Below are 27,576 nucleotides of genomic sequence, written 5' to 3' on the forward strand. Positions count from 1 at the left end.
GACTAGCAGGGAGGTAGCGTGGCCGAGCGGTCTAAGGCGCTGGATTAAGGCTCCAGTCTCTTCGGAGGCGTGGGTTCAAATCCCACCGCTGCCACTTTTCCTGGCCTTGCATTTTAAAGAAGAACGTAACGTTGACCTCTTCCTTCATTAGTGCCACCTCTGTCGCAATGAGCAAGCGGATGGTATGCCACACCCTGCAGGAAAAAGGTTTCGCTTCTGACGTCTTGCTTTTCTGGACATCCAGTCTCAAGTTTCCCATCTGGAACGGCGCTCCCTGCTGCTTTGTGAAGGCTTGCTGCAAGAGCCTTCGAAACCCAGGAGCTCTTGCGTTGAGCTGTGACGCGTCCTGGGAAGACCTCCCGTTGCAGCGGAATGAGCCCCACTTCCAGGGCGTGCTGGTAGCAAATTTCCCACAGCCCACAGGGAGCAAACGATCCCAGGTGTGATGTATCACCAGGAGAGGCTGAGATGAGAGTAGGGGTTCACGCGTGTGCCCGGACCGAGGTTAATGATGGGATTAGAGCTAGGGTTAGATGCAGGGAAAGAGTGAGAGTTATAATTAGGGATAAAGCTAACAGGTGATCATTACTCGTCATGTAACATGATACAAAGGGTCAGAAGAGGAACTGATTCAGGGTTACAATTTGGACTTCGCAGACAACAGGAGCACTAAATGGTGCTGAGGGGGACTCAATAAAGTGGACCGGCCGCCTAATGTAAGCAATTGTGCACAAATATTGTACGATGACTAGCGTTGCGGTGCTTTTTTCTTAAAGAGTCAGTTCTTGGCACCCATTCCCTACTTGACTCAGCCTAATCTTCAAGAATATTTGTCAAGAACTAAAAAAAATCCAGAAACGGTTTAACCTCCCCGTCGGGGACGGTCTCCCGCGTGACAGGCGGGGATACTGACCACTATACTAACGAGGAGACGTGAGGGCATGAAATGAACAGCTGCTGATGTCTGCACAGCATCCAGCGACCACCTAGCTGGCCTAGGGGGGTCTCATTTTCCCCCGTCAAACGGCTTGCCCGATCTAAGGCTAATTTCTTTCTTTTTATCGGCACCAGGCTTAAAACTCAGTTTAAGGCGATAGTTCCGGGCTATGTTTGACTCCAGAGTTGAATCTGTCATCCCGCATTTCCTCAGCAAATCAAGCTACCCATCTCAAGTCTCATGAGCTGAGGACGGCAAAGTCCCTGTGGGCTTAGGACAGTCAAAGAAACCCCTGGGCTGCATGCTAAGCCCCTTTTCGGCTTCACTTTCCGAATCCTGCCCTAGCTTGCGATTAGTTTTTTTCTCACTTCTTGCCCCCATCTCCCACCTTGCCTCATGGTCTCCCCTCCTCTGCGCACCTGACAGTTTGCCTGCCCTTCCACTGCCTGTCTCCAGACTTTCCAAGGAGAAAAGGCAAAGCACTAAAGCGGGCCGGGCAACGGGTCAAGTTCCGCTTTCGGCGACTAGCAGGGAGGTAGCGTGGCCGAGCGGTCTAAGGCGCTGGATTAAGGCTCCAGTCTCTTCGGAGGCGTGGGTTCAAATCCCACCGCTGCCACTTTTCCTGGCCTTGCATTTTAAAGAAGAACGTAACGTTGACCTCTTCCTTCATTAGTGCCACCTCTGTCGCAATGAGCAAGCGGATGGTATGCCACACCCTGCAGGAAAAAGGTTTCGCTTCTGACGTCTTGCTTTTCTGGACATCCAGTCTCAAGTTTCCCATCTGGAACGGCGCTCCCTGCTGCTTTGTGAAGGCTTGCTGCAAGAGCCTTCGAAACCCAGGAGCTCTTGCGTTGAGCTGTGACGCGTCCTGGGAAGACCTCCCGTTGCAGCGGAATGAGCCCCACTTCCAGGGCGTGCTGGTAGCAAATTTCCCACAGCCCACAGGGAGCAAACGATCCCAGGTGTGATGTATCACCAGGAGAGGCTGAGATGAGAGTAGGGGTTCACGCGTGTGCCCGGACCGAGGTTAATGATGGGATTAGAGCTAGGGTTAGATGCAGGGAAAGAGTGAGAGTTATAATTAGGGATAAAGCTAACAGGTGATCATTACTCGTCATGTAACATGATACAAAGGGTCAGAAGAGGAACTGATTCAGGGTTACAATTTGGACTTCGCAGACAACAGGAGCACTAAATGGTGCTGAGGGGGACTCAATAAAGTGGACCGGCCGCCTAATGTAAGCAATTGTGCACAAATATTGTACGATGACTAGCGTTGCCGGTGCTTTTTTCTTAAAGAGTCAGTTCTTGGCACCCATTCCCTACTTGACTCAGCCTAATCTTCAAGAATATTTGTCAAGAACTAAAAAAAATCCAGAAACGGTTTAACCTCCCCGTCGGGGAATTGAACCCCGGTCTCCCGCGTGACAGGCGGGGATACTGACCACTATACTAACGAGGAGACGTGAGGGCATGAAATGAACAGCTGCTGATGTCTGCACAGCATCCAGCGACCACCTAGCTGGCCTAGGGGGGTCTCATTTTCCCCCGTCAAACGGCTTGCCCGATCTAAGGCTAATTTCTTTCTTTTTATCGGCACCAGGCTTAAAACTCAGTTTAAGGCGATAGTTCCGGGCTATGTTTGACTCCAGAGTTGAATCTGTCATCCCGCATTTCCTCAGCAAATCAAGCTACCCATCTCAAGTCTCATGAGCTGAGGACGGCAAAGTCCCTGTGGGCTTAGGACAGTCAAAGAAACCCCTGGGCTGCATGCTAAGCCCCTTTTCGGCTTCACTTTCCGAATCCTGCCCTAGCTTGCGATTAGTTTTTTTCTCACTTCTTGCCCCCATCTCCCACCTTGCCTCATGGTCTCCCCTCCTCTGCGCACCTGACAGTTTGCCTGCCCTTCCACTGCCTGTCTCCAGAGTTTCCAAGGAGAAAAGGCAAAGCACTAAAGCGGGCCGGGCAACGGGTCAAGTTCCGCTTTCGGCGACTAGCAGGGAGGTAGCGTGGCCGAGCGGTCTAAGGCGCTGGATTAAGGCTCCAGTCTCTTCGGAGGCGTGGGTTCAAATCCCACCGCTGCCACTTTTCCTGGCCTTGCATTTTAAAGAAGAACGTAACGTTGACCTCTTCCTTCATTAGTGCCACCTCTGTCGCAATGAGCAAGCGGATGGTATGCCACACCCTGCAGGAAAAAGGTTTCGCTTCTGACGTCTTGCTTTTCTGGACATCCAGTCTCAAGTTTCCCATCTGGAACGGCGCTCCCTGCTGCTTTGTGAAGGCTTGCTGCAAGAGCCTTCGAAACCCAGGAGCTCTTGCGTTGAGCTGTGACGCGTCCTGGGAAGACCTCCCGTTGCAGCGGAATGAGCCCCACTTCCAGGGCGTGCTGGTAGCAAATTTCCCACAGCCCACAGGGAGCAAACGATCCCAGGTGTGATGTATCACCAGGAGAGGCTGAGATGAGAGTAGGGGTTCACGCGTGTGCCCGGACCGAGGTTAATGATGGGATTAGAGCTAGGGTTAGATGCAGGGAAAGAGTGAGAGTTATAATTAGGGATAAAGCTAACAGGTGATCATTACTCGTCATGTAACATGATACAAAGGGTCAGAAGAGGAACTGATTCAGGGTTACAATTTGGACTTCGCAGACAACAGGAGCACTAAATGGTGCTGAGGGGGACTCAATAAAGTGGACCGGCCGCCTAATGTAAGCAATTGTGCACAAATATTGTACGATGACTAGCGTTGCCGGTGCTTTTTTCTTAAAGAGTCAGTTCTTGGCACCCATTCCCTACTTGACTCAGCCTAATCTTCAAGAATATTTGTCAAGAACTAAAAAAAATCCAAAAACGGTTTAACCTCCCCGTCGGGGAATTCTCCCGCGTGACAGGCGGGGATACTGACCACTATACTAACGAGGAGACGTGAGGGCATGAAATGAACAGCTGCTGATGTCTGCACAGCATCCAGCGACCACCTAGCTGGCCTAGGGGGGTCTCATTTTCCCCCGTCAAACGGCTTGCCCGATCTAAGGCTAATTTCTTTCTTTTTATCGGCACCAGGCTTAAAACTCAGTTTAAGGCGATAGTTCCGGGCTATGTTTGACTCCAGAGTTGAATCTGTCATCCCGCATTTCCTCAGCAAATCAAGCTACCCATCTCAAGTCTCATGAGCTGAGGACGGCAAAGTCCCTGTGGGCTTAGGACAGTCAAAGAAACCCCTGGGCTGCATGCTAAGCCCGTTTTCGGCTTCACTTTCCGAATCCTGCCCTAGCTTGCGATTAGTTTTTTTCTCACTTCTTGCCCCCATCTCCCACCTTGCCTCATGGTCTCCCCTCCTCTGCGCACCTGACAGTTTGCCTGCCCTTCCACTGCCTGTCTCCAGACTTTACAAGGAGAAAAGGCAAAGCACTAAAGCGGGCCGGGCAACGGGTCAAGTTCCGCTTTCGGCGACTAGCAGGGAGGTAGCGTGGCCGAGCGGTCTAAGGCGCTGGATTAAGGCTCCAGTCTCTTCGGAGGCGTGGGTTCAAATCCCACCGCTGCCACTTTTCCTGGCCTTGCATTTTAAAGAAGAACGTAACGTTGACCTCTTCCTTCATTAGTGCCACCTCTGTCGCAATGAGCAAGCGGATGGTATGCCACACCCTGCAGGAAAAAGGTTTCGCTTCTGACGTCTTGCTTTTCTGGACATCCAGTCTCAAGTTTCCCATCTGGAACGGCGCTCCCTGCTGCTTTGTGAAGGCTTGCTGCAAGAGCCTTCGAAACCCAGGAGCTCTTGCGTTGAGCTGTGACGCGTCCTGGGAAGACCTCCCGTTGCAGCGGAATGAGCCCCACTTCCAGGGCGTGCTGGTAGCAAATTTCCCACAGCCCACAGGGAGCAAACGATCCCAGGTGTGATGTATCACCAGGAGAGGCTGAGATGAGAGTAGGGGTTCACGCGTGTGCCCGGACCGAGGTTAATGATGGGATTAGAGCTAGGGTTAGATGCAGGGAAAGAGTGAGAGTTATAATTAGGGATAAAGCTAACAGGTGATCATTACTCGTCATGTAACATGATACAAAGGGTCAGAAGAGGAACTGATTCAGGGTTACAATTTGGACTTCGCAGACAACAGGAGCACTAAATGGTGCTGAGGGGGACTCAATAAAGTGGACCGGCCGCCTAATGTAAGCAATTGTGCACAAATATTGTACGATGACTAGCGTTGCCGGTGCTTTTTTCTTAAAGAGTCAGTTCTTGGCACCCATTCCCTACTTGACTCAGCCTAATCTTCAAGAATATTTGTCAAGAACTAAAAAAAATCCAGAAAAGGTTTAACCTCCCCGTCGGGGAATTGAACCCCGGTCTGGCGGGGATACTGACCACTATACTAACGAGGAGACGTGAGGGCATGAAATGAACAGCTGCTGATGTCTGCACAGCATCCAGCGACCACCTAGCTGGCCTAGGGGGGTCTCATTTTCCCCCGTCAAACGGCTTGCCCGATCTAAGGCTAATTTCTTTCTTTTTATCGGCACCAGGCTTAAAACTCAGTTTAAGGCGATAGTTCCGGGCTATGTTTGACTCCAGAGTTGAATCTGTCATCCCGCATTTCCTCAGCAAATCAAGCTACCCATCTCAAGTCTCATGAGCTGAGGACGGCAAAGTCCCTGTGGGCTTAGGACAGTCAAAGAAACCCCTGGGCTGCATGCTAAGCCCCTTTTCGGCTTCACTTTCCGAATCCTGCCCTAGCTTGCGATTAGTTTTTTTCTCACTTCTTGCCCCCATCTCCCACCTTGCCTCATGGTCTCCCCTCCTCTGCGCACCTGACAGTTTGCCTGCCCTTCCACTGCCTGTCTCCAGAGTTTCCAAGGAGAAAAGGCAAAGCACTAAAGCGGGCCGGGCAACGGGTCAAGTTCCGCTTTCGGCGACTAGCAGGGAGGTAGCGTGGCCGAGCGGTCTAAGGCGCTGGATTAAGGCTCCAGTCTCTTCGGAGGCGTGGGTTCAAATCCCACCGCTGCCACTTTTCCTGGCCTTGCATTTTAAAGAAGAACGTAACGTTGACCTCTTCCTTCATTAGTGCCACCTCTGTCGCAATGAGCAAGCGGATGGTATGCCACACCCTGCAGGAAAAAGGTTTCGCTTCTGACGTCTTGCTTTTCTGGACATCCAGTCTCAAGTTTCCCATCTGGAACGGCGCTCCCTGCTGCTTTGTGAAGGCTTGCTGCAAGAGCCTTCGAAACCCAGGAGCTCTTGCGTTGAGCTGTGACGCGTCCTGGGAAGACCTCCCGTTGCAGCGGAATGAGCCCCACTTCCAGGGCGTGCTGGTAGCAAATTTCCCACAGCCCACAGGGAGCAAACGATCCCAGGTGTGATGTATCACCAGGAGAGGCTGAGATGAGAGTAGGGGTTCACGCGTGTGCCCGGACCGAGGTTAATGATGGGATTAGAGCTAGGGTTAGATGCAGGGAAAGAGTGAGAGTTATAATTAGGGATAAAGCTAACAGGTGATCATTACTCGTCATGTAACATGATACAAAGGGTCAGAAGAGGAACTGATTCAGGGTTACAATTTGGACTTCGCAGACAACAGGAGCACTAAATGGTGCTGAGGGGGACTCAATAAAGTGGACCGGCCGCCTAATGTAAGCAATTGTGCACAAATATTGTACGATGACTAGCGTTGCGGTGCTTTTTTCTTAAAGAGTCAGTTCTTGGCACCCATTCCCTACTTGACTCAGCCTAATCTTCAAGAATATTTGTCAAGAACTAAAAAAAATCCAGAAACGGTTTAACCTCCCCGTCGGGGACGGTCTCCCGCGTGACAGGCGGGGATACTGACCACTATACTAACGAGGAGACGTGAGGGCATGAAATGAACAGCTGCTGATGTCTGCACAGCATCCAGCGACCACCTAGCTGGCCTAGGGGGGTCTCATTTTCCCCCGTCAAACGGCTTGCCCGATCTAAGGCTAATTTCTTTCTTTTTATCGGCACCAGGCTTAAAACTCAGTTTAAGGCGATAGTTCCGGGCTATGTTTGACTCCAGAGTTGAATCTGTCATCCCGCATTTCCTCAGCAAATCAAGCTACCCATCTCAAGTCTCATGAGCTGAGGACGGCAAAGTCCCTGTGGGCTTAGGACAGTCAAAGAAACCCCTGGGCTGCATGCTAAGCCCCTTTTCGGCTTCACTTTCCGAATCCTGCCCTAGCTTGCGATTAGTTTTTTTCTCACTTCTTGCCCCCATCTCCCACCTTGCCTCATGGTCTCCCCTCCTCTGCGCACCTGACAGTTTGCCTGCCCTTCCACTGCCTGTCTCCAGACTTTCCAAGGAGAAAAGGCAAAGCACTAAAGCGGGCCGGGCAACGGGTCAAGTTCCGCTTTCGGCGACTAGCAGGGAGGTAGCGTGGCCGAGCGGTCTAAGGCGCTGGATTAAGGCTCCAGTCTCTTCGGAGGCGTGGGTTCAAATCCCACCGCTGCCACTTTTCCTGGCCTTGCATTTTAAAGAAGAACGTAACGTTGACCTCTTCCTTCATTAGTGCCACCTCTGTCGCAATGAGCAAGCGGATGGTATGCCACACCCTGCAGGAAAAAGGTTTCGCTTCTGACGTCTTGCTTTTCTGGACATCCAGTCTCAAGTTTCCCATCTGGAACGGCGCTCCCTGCTGCTTTGTGAAGGCTTGCTGCAAGAGCCTTCGAAACCCAGGAGCTCTTGCGTTGAGCTGTGACGCGTCCTGGGAAGACCTCCCGTTGCAGCGGAATGAGCCCCACTTCCAGGGCGTGCTGGTAGCAAATTTCCCACAGCCCACAGGGAGCAAACGATCCCAGGTGTGATGTATCACCAGGAGAGGCTGAGATGAGAGTAGGGGTTCACGCGTGTGCCCGGACCGAGGTTAATGATGGGATTAGAGCTAGGGTTAGATGCAGGGAAAGAGTGAGAGTTATAATTAGGGATAAAGCTAACAGGTGATCATTACTCGTCATGTAACATGATACAAAGGGTCAGAAGAGGAACTGATTCAGGGTTACAATTTGGACTTCGCAGACAACAGGAGCACTAAATGGTGCTGAGGGGGACTCAATAAAGTGGACCGGCCGCCTAATGTAAGCAATTGTGCACAAATATTGTACGATGACTAGCGTTGCCGGTGCTTTTTTCTTAAAGAGTCAGTTCTTGGCACCCATTCCCTACTTGACTCAGCCTAATCTTCAAGAATATTTGTCAAGAACTAAAAAAAATCCAGAAACGGTTTAACCTCCCCGTCGGGGAATTGAACCCCGGTCTCCCGCGTGACAGGCGGGGATACTGACCACTATACTAACGAGGAGACGTGAGGGCATGAAATGAACAGCTGCTGATGTCTGCACAGCATCCAGCGACCACCTAGCTGGCCTAGGGGGGTCTCATTTTCCCCCGTCAAACGGCTTGCCCGATCTAAGGCTAATTTCTTTCTTTTTATCGGCACCAGGCTTAAAACTCAGTTTAAGGCGATAGTTCCGGGCTATGTTTGACTCCAGAGTTGAATCTGTCATCCCGCATTTCCTCAGCAAATCAAGCTACCCATCTCAAGTCTCATGAGCTGAGGACGGCAAAGTCCCTGTGGGCTTAGGACAGTCAAAGAAACCCCTGGGCTGCATGCTAAGCCCCTTTTCGGCTTCACTTTCCGAATCCTGCCCTAGCTTGCGATTAGTTTTTTTCTCACTTCTTGCCCCCATCTCCCACCTTGCCTCATGGTCTCCCCTCCTCTGCGCACCTGACAGTTTGCCTGCCCTTCCACTGCCTGTCTCCAGAGTTTCCAAGGAGAAAAGGCAAAGCACTAAAGCGGGCCGGGCAACGGGTCAAGTTCCGCTTTCGGCGACTAGCAGGGAGGTAGCGTGGCCGAGCGGTCTAAGGCGCTGGATTAAGGCTCCAGTCTCTTCGGAGGCGTGGGTTCAAATCCCACCGCTGCCACTTTTCCTGGCCTTGCATTTTAAAGAAGAACGTAACGTTGACCTCTTCCTTCATTAGTGCCACCTCTGTCGCAATGAGCAAGCGGATGGTATGCCACACCCTGCAGGAAAAAGGTTTCGCTTCTGACGTCTTGCTTTTCTGGACATCCAGTCTCAAGTTTCCCATCTGGAACGGCGCTCCCTGCTGCTTTGTGAAGGCTTGCTGCAAGAGCCTTCGAAACCCAGGAGCTCTTGCGTTGAGCTGTGACGCGTCCTGGGAAGACCTCCCGTTGCAGCGGAATGAGCCCCACTTCCAGGGCGTGCTGGTAGCAAATTTCCCACAGCCCACAGGGAGCAAACGATCCCAGGTGTGATGTATCACCAGGAGAGGCTGAGATGAGAGTAGGGGTTCACGCGTGTGCCCGGACCGAGGTTAATGATGGGATTAGAGCTAGGGTTAGATGCAGGGAAAGAGTGAGAGTTATAATTAGGGATAAAGCTAACAGGTGATCATTACTCGTCATGTAACATGATACAAAGGGTCAGAAGAGGAACTGATTCAGGGTTACAATTTGGACTTCGCAGACAACAGGAGCACTAAATGGTGCTGAGGGGGACTCAATAAAGTGGACCGGCCGCCTAATGTAAGCAATTGTGCACAAATATTGTACGATGACTAGCGTTGCCGGTGCTTTTTTCTTAAAGAGTCAGTTCTTGGCACCCATTCCCTACTTGACTCAGCCTAATCTTCAAGAATATTTGTCAAGAACTAAAAAAAATCCAAAAACGGTTTAACCTCCCCGTCGGGGAATTCTCCCGCGTGACAGGCGGGGATACTGACCACTATACTAACGAGGAGACGTGAGGGCATGAAATGAACAGCTGCTGATGTCTGCACAGCATCCAGCGACCACCTAGCTGGCCTAGGGGGGTCTCATTTTCCCCCGTCAAACGGCTTGCCCGATCTAAGGCTAATTTCTTTCTTTTTATCGGCACCAGGCTTAAAACTCAGTTTAAGGCGATAGTTCCGGGCTATGTTTGACTCCAGAGTTGAATCTGTCATCCCGCATTTCCTCAGCAAATCAAGCTACCCATCTCAAGTCTCATGAGCTGAGGACGGCAAAGTCCCTGTGGGCTTAGGACAGTCAAAGAAACCCCTGGGCTGCATGCTAAGCCCGTTTTCGGCTTCACTTTCCGAATCCTGCCCTAGCTTGCGATTAGTTTTTTTCTCACTTCTTGCCCCCATCTCCCACCTTGCCTCATGGTCTCCCCTCCTCTGCGCACCTGACAGTTTGCCTGCCCTTCCACTGCCTGTCTCCAGACTTTACAAGGAGAAAAGGCAAAGCACTAAAGCGGGCCGGGCAACGGGTCAAGTTCCGCTTTCGGCGACTAGCAGGGAGGTAGCGTGGCCGAGCGGTCTAAGGCGCTGGATTAAGGCTCCAGTCTCTTCGGAGGCGTGGGTTCAAATCCCACCGCTGCCACTTTTCCTGGCCTTGCATTTTAAAGAAGAACGTAACGTTGACCTCTTCCTTCATTAGTGCCACCTCTGTCGCAATGAGCAAGCGGATGGTATGCCACACCCTGCAGGAAAAAGGTTTCGCTTCTGACGTCTTGCTTTTCTGGACATCCAGTCTCAAGTTTCCCATCTGGAACGGCGCTCCCTGCTGCTTTGTGAAGGCTTGCTGCAAGAGCCTTCGAAACCCAGGAGCTCTTGCGTTGAGCTGTGACGCGTCCTGGGAAGACCTCCCGTTGCAGCGGAATGAGCCCCACTTCCAGGGCGTGCTGGTAGCAAATTTCCCACAGCCCACAGGGAGCAAACGATCCCAGGTGTGATGTATCACCAGGAGAGGCTGAGATGAGAGTAGGGGTTCACGCGTGTGCCCGGACCGAGGTTAATGATGGGATTAGAGCTAGGGTTAGATGCAGGGAAAGAGTGAGAGTTATAATTAGGGATAAAGCTAACAGGTGATCATTACTCGTCATGTAACATGATACAAAGGGTCAGAAGAGGAACTGATTCAGGGTTACAATTTGGACTTCGCAGACAACAGGAGCACTAAATGGTGCTGAGGGGGACTCAATAAAGTGGACCGGCCGCCTAATGTAAGCAATTGTGCACAAATATTGTACGATGACTAGCGTTGCCGGTGCTTTTTTCTTAAAGAGTCAGTTCTTGGCACCCATTCCCTACTTGACTCAGCCTAATCTTCAAGAATATTTGTCAAGAACTAAAAAAAATCCAGAAAAGGTTTAACCTCCCCGTCGGGGAATTGAACCCCGGTCTCCCGCGTGACAGGCGGGGATACTGACCACTATACTAACGAGGAGACGTGAGGGCATGAAATGAACAGCTGCTGATGTCTGCACAGCATCCAGCGACCACCTAGCTGGCCTAGGGGGGTCTCATTTTCCCCCGTCAAACGGCTTGCCCGATCTAAGGCTAATTTCTTTCTTTTTATCGGCACCAGGCTTAAAACTCAGTTTAAGGCGATAGTTCCGGGCTATGTTTGACTCCAGAGTTGAATCTGTCATCCCGCATTTCCTCAGCAAATCAAGCTACCCATCTCAAGTCTCATGAGCTGAGGACGGCAAAGTCCCTGTGGGCTTAGGACAGTCAAAGAAACCCCTGGGCTGCATGCTAAGCCCCTTTTCGGCTTCACTTTCCGAATCCTGCCCTAGCTTGCGATTAGTTTTTTTCTCACTTCTTGCCCCCATCTCCCACCTTGCCTCATGGTCTCCCCTCCTCTGCGCACCTGACAGTTTGCCTGCCCTTCCACTGCCTGTCTCCAGACTTTCCAAGGAGAAAAGGCAAAGCACTAAAGCGGGCCGGGCAACGGGTCAAGTTCCGCTTTCGGCGACTAGCAGGGAGGTAGCGTGGCCGAGCGGTCTAAGGCGCTGGATTAAGGCTCCAGTCTCTTCGGAGGCGTGGGTTCAAATCCCACCGCTGCCACTTTTCCTGGCCTTGCATTTTAAAGAAGAACGTAACGTTGACCTCTTCCTTCATTAGTGCCACCTCTGTCGCAATGAGCAAGCGGATGGTATGCCACACCCTGCAGGAAAAAGGTTTCGCTTCTGACGTCTTGCTTTTCTGGACATCCAGTCTCAAGTTTCCCATCTGGAACGGCGCTCCCTGCTGCTTTGTGAAGGCTTGCTGCAAGAGCCTTCGAAACCCAGGAGCTCTTGCGTTGAGCTGTGACGCGTCCTGGGAAGACCTCCCGTTGCAGCGGAATGAGCCCCACTTCCAGGGCGTGCTGGTAGCAAATTTCCCACAGCCCACAGGGAGCAAACGATCCCAGGTGTGATGTATCACCAGGAGAGGCTGAGATGAGAGTAGGGGTTCACGCGTGTGCCCGGACCGAGGTTAATGATGGGATTAGAGCTAGGGTTAGATGCAGGGAAAGAGTGAGAGTTATAATTAGGGATAAAGCTAACAGGTGATCATTACTCGTCATGTAACATGATACAAAGGGTCAGAAGAGGAACTGATTCAGGGTTACAATTTGGACTTCGCAGACAACAGGAGCACTAAATGGTGCTGAGGGGGACTCAATAAAGTGGACCGGCCGCCTAATGTAAGCAATTGTGCACAAATATTGTACGATGACTAGCGTTGCCGGTGCTTTTTTCTTAAAGAGTCAGTTCTTGGCACCCATTCCCTACTTGACTCAGCCTAATCTTCAAGAATATTTGTCAAGAACTAAAAAAAATCCAGAAACGGTTTAACCTCCCCGTCGGGGACGGTCTCCCGCGTGACAGGCGGGGATACTGACCACTATACTAACGAGGAGACGTGAGGGCATGAAATGAACAGCTGCTGATGTCTGCACAGCATCCAGCGACCACCTAGCTGGCCTAGGGGGGTCTCATTTTCCCCCGTCAAACGGCTTGCCCGATCTAAGGCTAATTTCTTTCTTTTTATCGGCACCAGGCTTAAAACTCAGTTTAAGGCGATAGTTCCGGGCTATGTTTGACTCCAGAGTTGAATCTGTCATCCCGCATTTCCTCAGCAAATCAAGCTACCCATCTCAAGTCTCATGAGCTGAGGACGGCAAAGTCCCTGTGGGCTTAGGACAGTCAAAGAAACCCCTGGGCTGCATGCTAAGCCCCTTTTCGGCTTCACTTTCCGAATCCTGCCCTAGCTTGCGATTAGTTTTTTTCTCACTTCTTGCCCCCATCTCCCACCTTGCCTCATGGTCTCCCCTCCTCTGCGCACCTGACAGTTTGCCTGCCCTTCCACTGCCTGTCTCCAGACTTTCCAAGGAGAAAAGGCAAAGCACTAAAGCGGGCCGGGCAACGGGTCAAGTTCCGCTTTCGGCGACTAGCAGGGAGGTAGCGTGGCCGAGCGGTCTAAGGCGCTGGATTAAGGCTCCAGTCTCTTCGGAGGCGTGGGTTCAAATCCCACCGCTGCCACTTTTCCTGGCCTTGCATTTTAAAGAAGAACGTAACGTTGACCTCTTCCTTCATTAGTGCCACCTCTGTCGCAATGAGCAAGCGGATGGTATGCCACACCCTGCAGGAAAAAGGTTTCGCTTCTGACGTCTTGCTTTTCTGGACATCCAGTCTCAAGTTTCCCATCTGGAACGGCGCTCCCTGCTGCTTTGTGAAGGCTTGCTGCAAGAGCCTTCGAAACCCAGGAGCTCTTGCGTTGAGCTGTGACGCGTCCTGGGAAGACCTCCCGTTGCAGCGGAATGAGCCCCACTTCCAGGGCGTGCTGGTAGCAAATTTCCCACAGCCCACAGGGAGCAAACGATCCCAGGTGTGATGTATCACCAGGAGAGGCTGAGATGAGAGTAGGGGTTCACGCGTGTGCCCGGACCGAGGTTAATGATGGGATTAGAGCTAGGGTTAGATGCAGGGAAAGAGTGAGAGTTATAATTAGGGATAAAGCTAACAGGTGATCATTACTCGTCATGTAACATGATACAAAGGGTCAGAAGAGGAACTGATTCAGGGTTACAATTTGGACTTCGCAGACAACAGGAGCACTAAATGGTGCTCAGGGGGACTCAATAAAGTGGACCGGCCGCCTAATGTAAGCAATTGTGCACAAATATTGTACGATGACTAGCGTTGCCGGTGCTTTTTTCTTAAAGAGTCAGTTCTTGGCACCCATTCCCTACTTGACTCAGCCTAATCTTCAAGAATATTTGTCAAGAACTAAAAAAAATCCAGAAACGGTTTAACCTCCCCGTCGGGGAATTGAACCCCGGTCTCCCGCGTGACAGGCGGGGATACTGACCGCTATACTAACGAGGAGACGTGAGGGCATGAAATGAACAGCTGCTGATGTCTGCACAGCATCCAGCGACCACCTAGCTGGCCTAGGGGGGTCTCATTTTCCCCCGTCAAACGGCTTGCCCGATCTAAGGCTAATTTCTTTCTTTTTATCGGCACCAGGCTTAAAACTCAGTTTAAGGCGATAGTTCCGGGCTATGTTTGACTCCAGAGTTGAATCTGTCATCCCGCATTTCCTCAGCAAATCAAGCTACCCATCTCAAGTCTCATGAGCTGAGGACGGCAAAGTCCCTGTGGGCTTAGGACAGTCAAAGAAACCCCTGGGCTGCATGCTAAGCCCCTTTTCGGCTTCACTTTCCGAATCCTGCCCTAGCTTGCGATTAGTTTTTTTCTCACTTCTTGCCCCCATCTCCCACCTTGCCTCATGGTCTCCCCTCCTCTGCGCACCTGACAGTTTGCCTGCCCTTCCACTGCCTGTCTCCAGACTTTCCAAGGAGAAAAGGCAAAGCACTAAAGCGGGCCGGGCAACGGGTCAAGTTCCGCTTTCGGCGACTAGCAGGGAGGTAGCGTGGCCGAGCGGTCTAAGGCGCTGGATTAAGGCTCCAGTCTCTTCGGAGGCGTGGGTTCAAATCCCACCGCTGCCACTTTTCCTGGCCTTGCATTTTAAAGAAGAACGTAACGTTGACCTCTTCCTTCATTAGTGCCACCTCTGTCGCAATGAGCAAGCGGATGGTATGCCACACCCTGCAGGAAAAAGGTTTCGCTTCTGACGTCTTGCTTTTCTGGACATCCAGTCTCAAGTTTCCCATCTGGAACGGCGCTCCCTGCTGCTTTGTGAAGGCTTGCTGCAAGAGCCTTCGAAACCCAGGAGCTCTTGCGTTGAGCTGTGACGCGTCCTGGGAAGACCTCCCGTTGCAGCGGAATGAGCCCCACTTCCAGGGCGTGCTGGTAGCAAATTTCCCACAGCCCACAGGGAGCAAACGATCCCAGGTGTGATGTATCACCAGGAGAGGCTGAGATGAGAGTAGGGGTTCACGCGTGTGCCCGGACCGAGGTTAATGATGGGATTAGAGCTAGGGTTAGATGCAGGGAAAGAGTGAGAGTTATAATTAGGGATAAAGCTAACAGGTGATCATTACTCGTCATGTAACATGATACAAAGGGTCAGAAGAGGAACTGATTCAGGGTTACAATTTGGACTTCGCAGACAACAGGAGCACTAAATGGTGCTGAGGGGGACTCAATAAAGTGGACCGGCCGCCTAATGTAAGCAATTGTGCACAAATATTGTACGATGACTAGCGTTGCGGTGCTTTTTTCTTAAAGAGTCAGTTCTTGGCACCCATTCCCTACTTGACTCAGCCTAATCTTCAAGAATATTTGTCAAGAACTAAAAAAAATCCAGAAACGGTTTAACCTCCCCGTCGGGGACGGTCTCCCGCGTGACAGGCGGGGATACTGACCACTATACTAACGAGGAGACGTGAGGGCATGAAATGAACAGCTGCTGATGTCTGCACAGCATCCAGCGACCACCTAGCTGGCCTAGGGGGGTCTCATTTTCCCCCGTCAAACGGCTTGCCCGATCTAAGGCTAATTTCTTTCTTTTTATCGGCACCAGGCTTAAAACTCAGTTTAAGGCGATAGTTCCGGGCTATGTTTGACTCCAGAGTTGAATCTGTCATCCCTCATTTCCTCAGCAAATCAAGCTACCCATCTCAAGTCTCATGAGCTGAGGACGGCAAAGTCCCTGTGGGCTTAGGACAGTCAAAGAAACCCCTGGGCTGCATGCTAAGCCCCTTTTCGGCTTCACTTTCCGAATCCTGCCCTAGCTTGCGATTAGTTTTTTTCTCACTTCTTGCCCCCATCTCCCACCTTGCCTCATGGTCTCCCCTCCTCTGCGCACCTGACAGTTTGCCTGCCCTTCCACTGCCTGTCTCCAGACTTTCCAAGGAGAAAAGGCAAAGCACTAAAGCGGGCCGGGCAACGGGTCAAGTTCCGCTTTCGGCGACTAGCAGGGAGGTAGCGTGGCCGAGCGGTCTAAGGCGCTGGATTAAGGCTCCAGTCTCTTCGGAGGCGTGGGTTCAAATCCCACCGCTGCCACTTTTCCTGGCCTTGCATTTTAAAGAAGAACGTAACGTTGACCTCTTCCTTCATTAGTGCCACCTCTGTCGCAATGAGCAAGCGGATGGTATGCCACACCCTGCAGGAAAAAGGTTTCGCTTCTGACGTCTTGCTTTTCTGGACATCCAGTCTCAAGTTTCCCATCTGGAACGGCGCTCCCTGCTGCTTTGTGAAGGCTTGCTGCAAGAGCCTTCGAAACCCAGGAGCTCTTGCGTTGAGCTGTGACGCGTCCTGGGAAGACCTCCCGTTGCAGCGGAATGAGCCCCACTTCCAGGGCGTGCTGGTAGCAAATTTCCCACAGCCCACAGGGAGCAAACGATCCCAGGTGTGATGTATCACCAGGAGAGGCTGAGATGAGAGTAGGGGTTCACGCGTGTGCCCGGACCGAGGTTAATGATGGGATTAGAGCTAGGGTTAGATGCAGGGAAAGAGTGAGAGTTATAATTAGGGATAAAGCTAACAGGTGATCATTACTCGTCATGTAACATGATACAAAGGGTCAGAAGAGGAACTGATTCAGGGTTACAATTTGGACTTCGCAGACAACAGGAGCACTAAATGGTGCTGAGGGGGACTCAATAAAGTGGACCGGCCGCCTAATGTAAGCAATTGTGCACAAATATTGTACGATGACTAGCGTTGCCGGTGCTTTTTTCTTAAAGAGTCAGTTCTTGGCACCCATTCCCTACTTGACTCAGCCTAATCTTCAAGAATATTTGTCAAGAACTAAAAAAAATCCAGAAACGGTTTAACCTCCCCGTCGGGGAATTGAACCCCGGTCTCCCGCGTGACAGGCGGGGATACTGACCACTATACTAACGAGGAGACGTGAGGGCATGAAATGAACAGCTGCTGATGTCTGCACAGCATCCAGCGACCACCTAGCTGGCCTAGGGGGGTCTCATTTTCCCCCGTCAAACGGCTTGCCCGATCTAAGGCTAATTTCTTTCTTTTTATCGGCACCAGGCTTAAAACTCAGTTTAAGGCGATAGTTCCGGGCTATGTTTGACTCCAGAGTTGAATCTGTCATCCCGCATTTCCTCAGCAAATCAAGCTACCCATCTCAAGTCTCATGAGCTGAGGACGGCAAAGTCCCTGTGGGCTTAGGACAGTCAAAGAAACCCCTGGGCTGCATGCTAAGCCCCTTTTCGGCTTCACTTTCCGAATCCTGCCCTAGCTTGCGATTAGTTTTTTTCTCACTTCTTGCCCCCATCTCCCACCTTGCCTCATGGTCTCCCCTCCTCTGCGCACCTGACAGTTTGCCTGCCCTTCCACTGCCTGTCTCCAGAGTTTCCAAGGAGAAAAGGCAAAGCACTAAAGCGGGCCGGGCAACGGGTCAAGTTCCGCTTTCGGCGACTAGCAGGGAGGTAGCGTGGCCGAGCGGTCTAAGGCGCTGGATTAAGGCTCCAGTCTCTTCGGAGGCGTGGGTTCAAATCCCACCGCTGCCACTTTTCCTGGCCTTGCATTTTAAAGAAGAACGTAACGTTGACCTCTTCCTTCATTAGTGCCACCTCTGTCGCAATGAGCAAGCGGATGGTATGCCACACCCTGCAGGAAAAAGGTTTCGCTTCTGACGTCTTGCTTTTCTGGACATCCAGTCTCAAGTTTCCCATCTGGAACGGCGCTCCCTGCTGCTTTGTGAAGGCTTGCTGCAAGAGCCTTCGAAACCCAGGAGCTCTTGCGTTGAGCTGTGACGCGTCCTGGGAAGACCTCCCGTTGCAGCGGAATGAGCCCCACTTCCAGGGCGTGCTGGTAGCAAATTTCCCACAGCCCACAGGGAGCAAACGATCCCAGGTGTGATGTATCACCAGGAGAGGCTGAGATGAGAGTAGGGGTTCACGCGTGTGCCCGGACCGAGGTTAATGATGGGATTAGAGCTAGGGTTAGATGCAGGGAAAGAGTGAGAGTTATAATTAGGGATAAAGCTAACAGGTGATCATTACTCGTCATGTAACATGATACAAAGGGTCAGAAGAGGAACTGATTCAGGGTTACAATTTGGACTTCGCAGACAACAGGAGCACTAAATGGTGCTGAGGGGGACTCAATAAAGTGGACCGGCCGCCTAATGTAAGCAATTGTGCACAAATATTGTACGATGACTAGCGTTGCCGGTGCTTTTTTCTTAAAGTGTCAGTTCTTGGCACCCATTCCCTACTTGACTCAGCCTAATCTTCAAGAATATTTGTCAAGAACTAAAAAAAATCCAAAAACGGTTTAACCTCCCCGTCGGGGAATTCTCCCGCGTGACAGGCGGGGATACTGACCACTATACTAACGAGGAGACGTGAGGGCATGAAATGAACAGCTGCTGATGTCTGCACAGCATCCAGCGACCACCTAGCTGGCCTAGGGGGGTCTCATTTTCCCCCGTCAAACGGCTTGCCCGATCTAAGGCTAATTTCTTTCTTTTTATCGGCACCAGGCTTAAAACTCAGTTTAAGGCGATAGTTCCGGGCTATGTTTGACTCCAGAGTTGAATCTGTCATCCCGCATTTCCTCAGCAAATCAAGCTACCCATCTCAAGTCTCATGAGCTGAGGACGGCAAAGTCCCTGTGGGCTTAGGACAGTCAAAGAAACCCCTGGGCTGCATGCTAAGCCCGTTTTCGGCTTCACTTTCCGAATCCTGCCCTAGCTTGCGATTAGTTTTTTTCTCACTTCTTGCCCCCATCTCCCACCTTGCCTCATGGTCTCCCCTCCTCTGCGCACCTGACAGTTTGCCTGCCCTTCCACTGCCTGTCTCCAGACTTTACAAGGAGAAAAGGCAAAGCACTAAAGCGGGCCGGGCAACGGGTCAAGTTCCGCTTTCGGCAACTAGCAGGGAGGTAGCGTGGCCGAGCGGTCTAAGGCGCTGGATTAAGGCTCCAGTCTCTTCGGAGGCGTGGGTTCAAATCCCACCGCTGCCACTTTTCCTGGCCTTGCATTTTAAAGAAGAACGTAACGTTGACCTCTTCCTTCATTAGTGCCACCTCTGTCGCAATGAGCAAGCGGATGGTATGCCACACCCTGCAGGAAAAAGGTTTCGCTTCTGACGTCTTGCTTTTCTGGACATCCAGTCTCAAGTTTCCCATCTGGAACGGCGCTCCCTGCTGCTTTGTGAAGGCTTGCTGCAAGAGCCTTCGAAACCCAGGAGCTCTTGCGTTGAGCTGTGACGCGTCCTGGGAAGACCTCCCGTTGCAGCGGAATGAGCCCCACTTCCAGGGCGTGCTGGTAGCAAATTTCCCACAGCCCACAGGGAGCAAACGATCCCAGGTGTGATGTATCACCAGGAGAGGCTGAGATGAGAGTAGGGGTTCACGCGTGTGCCCGGACCGAGGTTAATGATGGGATTAGAGCTAGGGTTAGATGCAGGGAAAGAGTGAGAGTTATAATTAGGGATAAAGCTAACAGGTGATCATTACTCGTCATGTAACATGATACAAAGGGTCAGAAGAGGAACTGATTCAGGGTTACAATTTGGACTTCGCAGACAACAGGAGCACTAAATGGTGCTGAGGGGGACTCAATAAAGTGGACCGGCCGCCTAATGTAAGCAATTGTGCACAAATATTGTACGATGACTAGCGTTGCCGGTGCTTTTTTCTTAAAGAGTCAGTTCTTGGCACCCATTCCCTACTTGACTCAGCCTAATCTTCAAGAATATTTGTCAAGAACTAAAAAAAATCCAGAAAAGGTTTAACCTCCCCGTCGGGGAATTGAACCCCGGTCTCCCGCGTGACAGGCGGGGATACTGACCACTATACTAACGAGGAGACGTGAGGGCATGAAATGAACAGCTGCTGATGTCTGCACAGCATCCAGCGACCACCTAGCTGGCCTAGGGGGGTCTCATTTTCCCCCGTCAAACGGCTTGCCCGATCTAAGGCTAATTTCTTTCTTTTTATCGGCACCAGGCTTAAAACTCAGTTTAAGGCGATAGTTCCGGGCTATGTTTGACTCCAGAGTTGAATCTGTCATCCCGCATTTCCTCAGCAAATCAAGCTACCCATCTCAAGTCTCATGAGCTGAGGACGGCAAAGTCCCTGTGGGCTTAGGACAGTCAAAGAAACCCCTGGGCTGCATGCTAAGCCCCTTTTCGGCTTCACTTTCCGAATCCTGCCCTAGCTTGCGATTAGTTTTTTTCTCACTTCTTGCCCCCATCTCCCACCTTGCCTCATGGTCTCCCCTCCTCTGCGCACCTGACAGTTTGCCTGCCCTTCCACTGCCTGTCTCCAGACTTTCCAAGGAGAAAAGGCAAAGCACTAAAGCGGGCCGGGCAACGGGTCAAGTTCCGCTTTCGGCGACTAGCAGGGAGGTAGCGTGGCCGAGCGGTCTAAGGCGCTGGATTAAGGCTCCAGTCTCTTCGGAGGCGTGGGTTCAAATCCCACCGCTGCCACTTTTCCTGGCCTTGCATTTTAAAGAAGAACGTAACGTTGACCTCTTCCTTCATTAGTGCCACCTCTGTCGCAATGAGCAAGCGGATGGTATGCCACACCCTGCAGGAAAAAGGTTTCGCTTCTGACGTCTTGCTTTTCTGGACATCCAGTCTCAAGTTTCCCATCTGGAACGGCGCTCCCTGCTGCTTTGTGAAGGCTTGCTGCAAGAGCCTTCGAAACCCAGGAGCTCTTGCGTTGAGCTGTGACGCGTCCTGGGAAGACCTCCCGTTGCAGCGGAATGAGCCCCACTTCCAGGGCGTGCTGGTAGCAAATTTCCCACAGCCCACAGGGAGCAAACGATCCCAGGTGTGATGTATCACCAGGAGAGGCTGAGATGAGAGTAGGGGTTCACGCGTGTGCCCGGACCGAGGTTAATGATGGGATTAGAGCTAGGGTTAGATGCAGGGAAAGAGTGAGAGTTATAATTAGGGATAAAGCTAACAGGTGATCATTACTCGTCATGTAACATGATACAAAGGGTCAGAAGAGGAACTGATTCAGGGTTACAATTTGGACTTCGCAGACAACAGGAGCACTAAATGGTGCTGAGGGGGACTCAATAAAGTGGACCGGCCGCCTAATGTAAGCAATTGTGCACAAATATTGTACGATGACTAGCGTTGCCGGTGCTTTTTTCTTAAAGAGTCAGTTCTTGGCACCCATTCCCTACTTGACTCAGCCTAATCTTCAAGAATATTTGTCAAGAACTAAAAAAAATCCAGAAACGGTTTAACCTCCCCGTCGGGGACGGTCTCCCGCGTGACAGGCGGGGATACTGACCACTATACTAACGAGGAGACGTGAGGGCATGAAATGAACAGCTGCTGATGTCTGCACAGCATCCAGCGACCACCTAGCTGGCCTAGGGGGGTCTCATTTTCCCCCGTCAAACGGCTTGCCCGATCTAAGGCTAATTTCTTTCTTTTTATCGGCACCAGGCTTAAAACTCAGTTTAAGGCGATAGTTCCGGGCTATGTTTGACTCCAGAGTTGAATCTGTCATCCCGCATTTCCTCAGCAAATCAAGCTACCCATCTCAAGTCTCATGAGCTGAGGACGGCAAAGTCCCTGTGGGCTTAGGACAGTCAAAGAAACCCCTGGGCTGCATGCTAAGCCCCTTTTCGGCTTCACTTTCCGAATCCTGCCCTAGCTTGCGATTAGTTTTTTTCTCACTTCTTGCCCCCATCTCCCACCTTGCCTCATGGTCTCCCCTCCTCTGCGCACCTGACAGTTTGCCTGCCCTTCCACTGCCTGTCTCCAGACTTTCCAAGGAGAAAAGGCAAAGCACTAAAGCGGGCCGGGCAACGGGTCAAGTTCCGCTTTCGGCGACTAGCAGGGAGGTAGCGTGGCCGAGCGGTCTAAGGCGCTGGATTAAGGCTCCAGTCTCTTCGGAGGCGTGGGTTCAAATCCCACCGCTGCCACTTTTCCTGGCCTTGCATTTTAAAGAAGAACGTAACGTTGACCTCTTCCTTCATTAGTGCCACCTCTGTCGCAATGAGCAAGCGGATGGTATGCCACACCCTGCAGGAAAAAGGTTTCGCTTCTGACGTCTTGCTTTTCTGGACATCCAGTCTCAAGTTTCCCATCTGGAACGGCGCTCCCTGCTGCTTTGTGAAGGCTTGCTGCAAGAGCCTTCGAAACCCAGGAGCTCTTGCGTTGAGCTGTGACGCGTCCTGGGAAGACCTCCCGTTGCAGCGGAATGAGCCCCACTTCCAGGGCGTGCTGGTAGCAAATTTCCCACAGCCCACAGGGAGCAAACGATCCCAGGTGTGATGTATCACCAGGAGAGGCTGAGATGAGAGTAGGGGTTCACGCGTGTGCCCGGACCGAGGTTAATGATGGGATTAGAGCTAGGGTTAGATGCAGGGAAAGAGTGAGAGTTATAATTAGGGATAAAGCTAACAGGTGATCATTACTCGTCATGTAACATGATACAAAGGGTCAGAAGAGGAACTGATTCAGGGTTACAATTTGGACTTCGCAGACAACAGGAGCACTAAATGGTGCTCAGGGGGACTCAATAAAGTGGACCGGCCGCCTAATGTAAGCAATTGTGCACAAATATTGTACGATGACTAGCGTTGCCGGTGCTTTTTTCTTAAAGAGTCAGTTCTTGGCACCCATTCCCTACTTGACTCAGCCTAATCTTCAAGAATATTTGTCAAGAACTAAAAAAAATCCAGAAACGGTTTAACCTCCCCGTCGGGGAATTGAACCCCGGTCTCCCGCGTGACAGGCGGGGATACTGACCGCTATACTAACGAGGAGACGTGAGGGCATGAAATGAACAGCTGCTGATGTCTGCACAGCATCCAGCGACCACCTAGCTGGCCTAGGGGGGTCTCATTTTCCCCCGTCAAACGGCTTGCCCGATCTAAGGCTAATTTCTTTCTTTTTATCGGCACCAGGCTTAAAACTCAGTTTAAGGCGATAGTTCCGGGCTATGTTTGACTCCAGAGTTGAATCTGTCATCCCGCATTTCCTCAGCAAATCAAGCTACCCATCTCAAGTCTCATGAGCTGAGGACGGCAAAGTCCCTGTGGGCTTAGGACAGTCAAAGAAACCCCTGGGCTGCATGCTAAGCCCCTTTTCGGCTTCACTTTCCGAATCCTGCCCTAGCTTGCGATTAGTTTTTTTCTCACTTCTTGCCCCCATCTCCCACCTTGCCTCATGGTCTCCCCTCCTCTGCGCACCTGACAGTTTGCCTGCCCTTCCACTGCCTGTCTCCAGACTTTCCAAGGAGAAAAGGCAAAGCACTAAAGCGGGCCGGGCAACGGGTCAAGTTCCGCTTTCGGCGACTAGCAGGGAGGTAGCGTGGCCGAGCGGTCTAAGGCGCTGGATTAAGGCTCCAGTCTCTTCGGAGGCGTGGGTTCAAATCCCACCGCTGCCACTTTTCCTGGCCTTGCATTTTAAAGAAGAACGTAACGTTGACCTCTTCCTTCATTAGTGCCACCTCTGTCGCAATGAGCAAGCGGATGGTATGCCACACCCTGCAGGAAAAAGGTTTCGCTTCTGACGTCTTGCTTTTCTGGACATCCAGTCTCAAGTTTCCCATCTGGAACGGCGCTCCCTGCTGCTTTGTGAAGGCTTGCTGCAAGAGCCTTCGAAACCCAGGAGCTCTTGCGTTGAGCTGTGACGCGTCCTGGGAAGACCTCCCGTTGCAGCGGAATGAGCCCCACTTCCAGGGCGTGCTGGTAGCAAATTTCCCACAGCCCACAGGGAGCAAACGATCCCAGGTGTGATGTATCACCAGGAGAGGCTGAGATGAGAGTAGGGGTTCACGCGTGTGCCCGGACCGAGGTTAATGATGGGATTAGAGCTAGGGTTAGATGCAGGGAAAGAGTGAGAGTTATAATTAGGGATAAAGCTAACAGGTGATCATTACTCGTCATGTAACATGATACAAAGGGTCAGAAGAGGAACTGATTCAGGGTTACAATTTGGACTTCGCAGACAACAGGAGCACTAAATGGTGCTGAGGGGGACTCAATAAAGTGGACCGGCCGCCTAATGTAAGCAATTGTGCACAAATATTGTACGATGACTAGCGTTGCCGGTGCTTTTTTCTTAAAGAGTCAGTTCTTGGCACCCATTCCCTACTTGACTCAGCCTAATCTTCAAGAATATTTGTCAAGAACTAAAAAAAATCCAGAAACGGTTTAACCTCCCCGTCGGGGACGGTCTCCCGCGTGACAGGCGGGGATACTGACCACTATACTAACGAGGAGACGTGAGGGCATGAAATGAACAGCTGCTGATGTCTGCACAGCATCCAGCGACCACCTAGCTGGCCTAGGGGGGTCTCATTTTCCCCCGTCAAACGGCTTGCCCGATCTAAGGCTAATTTCTTTCTTTTTATCGGCACCAGGCTTAAAACTCAGTTTAAGGCGATAGTTCCGGGCTATGTTTGACTCCAGAGTTGAATCTGTCATCCCGCATTTCCTCAGCAAATCAAGCTACCCATCTCAAGTCTCATGAGCTGAGGACGGCAAAGTCCCTGTGGGCTTAGGACAGTCAAAGAAACCCCTGGGCTGCATGCTAAGCCCCTTTTCGGCTTCACTTTCCGAATCCTGCCCTAGCTTGCGATTAGTTTTTTTCTCACTTCTTGCCCCCATCTCCCACCTTGCCTCATGGTCTCCCCTCCTCTGCGCACCTGACAGTTTGCCTGCCCTTCCACTGCCTGTCTCCAGACTTTCCAAGGAGAAAAGGCAAAGCACTAAAGCGGGCCGGGCAACGGGTCAAGTTCCGCTTTCGGCGACTAGCAGGGAGGTAGCGTGGCCGAGCGGTCTAAGGCGCTGGATTAAGGCTCCAGTCTCTTCGGAGGCGTGGGTTCAAATCCCACCGCTGCCACTTTTCCTGGCCTTGCATTTTAAAGAAGAACGTAACGTTGACCTCTTCCTTCATTAGTGCCACCTCTGTCGCAATGAGCAAGCGGATGGTATGCCACACCCTGCAGGAAAAAGGTTTCGCTTCTGACGTCTTGCTTTTCTGGACATCCAGTCTCAAGTTTCCCATCTGGAACGGCGCTCCCTGCTGCTTTGTGAAGGCTTGCTGCAAGAGCCTTCGAAACCCAGGAGCTCTTGCGTTGAGCTGTGACGCGTCCTGGGAAGACCTCCCGTTGCAGCGGAATGAGCCCCACTTCCAGGGCGTGCTGGTAGCAAATTTCCCACAGCCCACAGGGAGCAAACGATCCCAGGTGTGATGTATCACCAGGAGAGGCTGAGATGAGAGTAGGGGTTCACGCGTGTGCCCGGACCGAGGTTAATGATGGGATTAGAGCTAGGGTTAGATGCAGGGAAAGAGTGAGAGTTATAATTAGGGATAAAGCTAACAGGTGATCATTACTCGTCATGTAACATGATACAAAGGGTCAGAAGAGGAACTGATTCAGGGTTACAATTTGGACTTCGCAGACAACAGGAGCACTAAATGGTGCTCAGGGGGACTCAATAAAGTGGACCGGCCGCCTAATGTAAGCAATTGTGCACAAATATTGTACGATGACTAGCGTTGCCGGTGCTTTTTTCTTAAAGAGTCAGTTCTTGGCACCCATTCCCTACTTGACTCAGCCTAATCTTCAAGAATATTTGTCAAGAACTAAAAAAAATCCAGAAACGGTTTAACCTCCCCGTCGGGGAATTGAACCCCGGTCTCCCGCGTGACAGGCGGGGATACTGACCGCTATACTAACGAGGAGACGTGAGGGCATGAAATGAACAGCTGCTGATGTCTGCACAGCATCCAGCGACCACCTAGCTGGCCTAGGGGGGTCTCATTTTCCCCCGTCAAACGGCTTGCCCGATCTAAGGCTAATTTCTTTCTTTTTATCGGCACCAGGCTTAAAACTCAGTTTAAGGCGATAGTTCCGGGCTATGTTTGACTCCAGAGTTGAATCTGTCATCCCGCATTTCCTCAGCAAATCAAGCTACCCATCTCAAGTCTCATGAGCTGAGGACGGCAAAGTCCCTGTGGGCTTAGGACAGTCAAAGAAACCCCTGGGCTGCATGCTAAGCCCCTTTTCGGCTTCACTTTCCGAATCCTGCCCTAGCTTGCGATTAGTTTTTTTCTCACTTCTTGCCCCCATCTCCCACCTTGCCTCATGGTCTCCCCTCCTCTGCGCACCTGACAGTTTGCCTGCCCTTCCACTGCCTGTCTCCAGACTTTCCAAGGAGAAAAGGCAAAGCACTAAAGCGGGCCGGGCAACGGGTCAAGTTCCGCTTTCGGCGACTAGCAGGGAGGTAGCGTGGCCGAGCGGTCTAAGGCGCTGGATTAAGGCTCCAGTCTCTTCGGAGGCGTGGGTTCAAATCCCACCGCTGCCACTTTTCCTGGCCTTGCATTTTAAAGAAGAACGTAACGTTGACCTCTTCCTTCATTAGTGCCACCTCTGTCGCAATGAGCAAGCGGATGGTATGCCACACCCTGCAGGAAAAAGGTTTCGCTTCTGACGTCTTGCTTTTCTGGACATCCAGTCTCAAGTTTCCCATCTGGAACGGCGCTCCCTGCTGCTTTGTGAAGGCTTGCTGCAAGAGCCTTCGAAACCCAGGAGCTCTTGCGTTGAGCTGTGACGCGTCCTGGGAAGACCTCCCGTTGCAGCGGAATGAGCCCCACTTCCAGGGCGTGCTGGTAGCAAATTTCCCACAGCCCACAGGGAGCAAACGATCCCAGGTGTGATGTATCACCAGGAGAGGCTGAGATGAGAGTAGGGGTTCACGCGTGTGCCCGGACCGAGGTTAATGATGGGATTAGAGCTAGGGTTAGATGCAGGGAAAGAGTGAGAGTTATAATTAGGGATAAAGCTAACAGGTGATCATTACTCGTCATGTAACATGATACAAAGGGTCAGAAGAGGAACTGATTCAGGGTTACAATTTGGACTTCGCAGACAACAGGAGCACTAAATGGTGCTGAGGGGGACTCAATAAAGTGGACCGGCCGCCTAATGTAAGCAATTGTGCACAAATATTGTACGATGACTAGCGTTGCGGTGCTTTTTTCTTAAAGAGTCAGTTCTTGGCACCCATTCCCTACTTGACTCAGCCTAATCTTCAAGAATATTTGTCAAGAACTAAAAAAAATCCAGAAACGGTTTAACCTCCCCGTCGGGGACGGTCTCCCGCGTGACAGGCGGGGATACTGACCACTATACTAACGAGGAGACGTGAGGGCATGAAATGAACAGCTGCTGATGTCTGCACAGCATCCAGCGACCACCTAGCTGGCCTAGGGGGGTCTCATTTTCCCCCGTCAAACGGCTTGCCCGATCTAAGGCTAATTTCTTTCTTTTTATCGGCACCAGGCTTAAAACTCAGTTTAAGGCGATAGTTCCGGGCTATGTTTGACTCCAGAGTTGAATCTGTCATCCCGCATTTCCTCAGCAAATCAAGCTACCCATCTCAAGTCTCATGAGCTGAGGACGGCAAAGTCCCTGTGGGCTTAGGACAGTCAAAGAAACCCCTG

General features: G+C 51.5%; 5 non-coding genes across 5 annotated transcripts; all 5 read right to left on the reverse strand.

The window, feature by feature from the left end:
* Positions 1-2,327: 2,327 nt before the first annotated feature.
* On the reverse strand, positions 2,328-2,399 carry TRNAD-GUC (transfer RNA aspartic acid (anticodon GUC)). The gene has a single exon. It is a non-coding gene; the product is annotated as a tRNA-Asp (tRNA).
* A 5,773-nt stretch (positions 2,400-8,172) lies between these two features.
* TRNAD-GUC (transfer RNA aspartic acid (anticodon GUC)) lies at positions 8,173-8,244 on the reverse strand. The gene has a single exon. It is a non-coding gene; the product is annotated as a tRNA-Asp (tRNA).
* A 2,856-nt stretch (positions 8,245-11,100) lies between these two features.
* Positions 11,101-11,172, reverse strand: TRNAD-GUC (transfer RNA aspartic acid (anticodon GUC)). The gene has a single exon. It is a non-coding gene; the product is annotated as a tRNA-Asp (tRNA).
* A 5,785-nt stretch (positions 11,173-16,957) lies between these two features.
* Positions 16,958-17,029, reverse strand: TRNAD-GUC (transfer RNA aspartic acid (anticodon GUC)). The gene has a single exon. It is a non-coding gene; the product is annotated as a tRNA-Asp (tRNA).
* A 2,856-nt stretch (positions 17,030-19,885) lies between these two features.
* Positions 19,886-19,957, reverse strand: TRNAD-GUC (transfer RNA aspartic acid (anticodon GUC)). The gene has a single exon. It is a non-coding gene; the product is annotated as a tRNA-Asp (tRNA).
* Between the last annotated feature and the right edge of the window lie 7,619 nt (positions 19,958-27,576).

The sequence above is a fragment of the Ambystoma mexicanum genome, unplaced genomic scaffold (assembly GCF_040938575.1).
Source record: "Ambystoma mexicanum isolate Mex_15411 unplaced genomic scaffold, UKY_AmexF1_1 Mex_scaf20, whole genome shotgun sequence".
Taxonomy (NCBI): Eukaryota; Metazoa; Chordata; class Amphibia; order Caudata; family Ambystomatidae; genus Ambystoma; species Ambystoma mexicanum.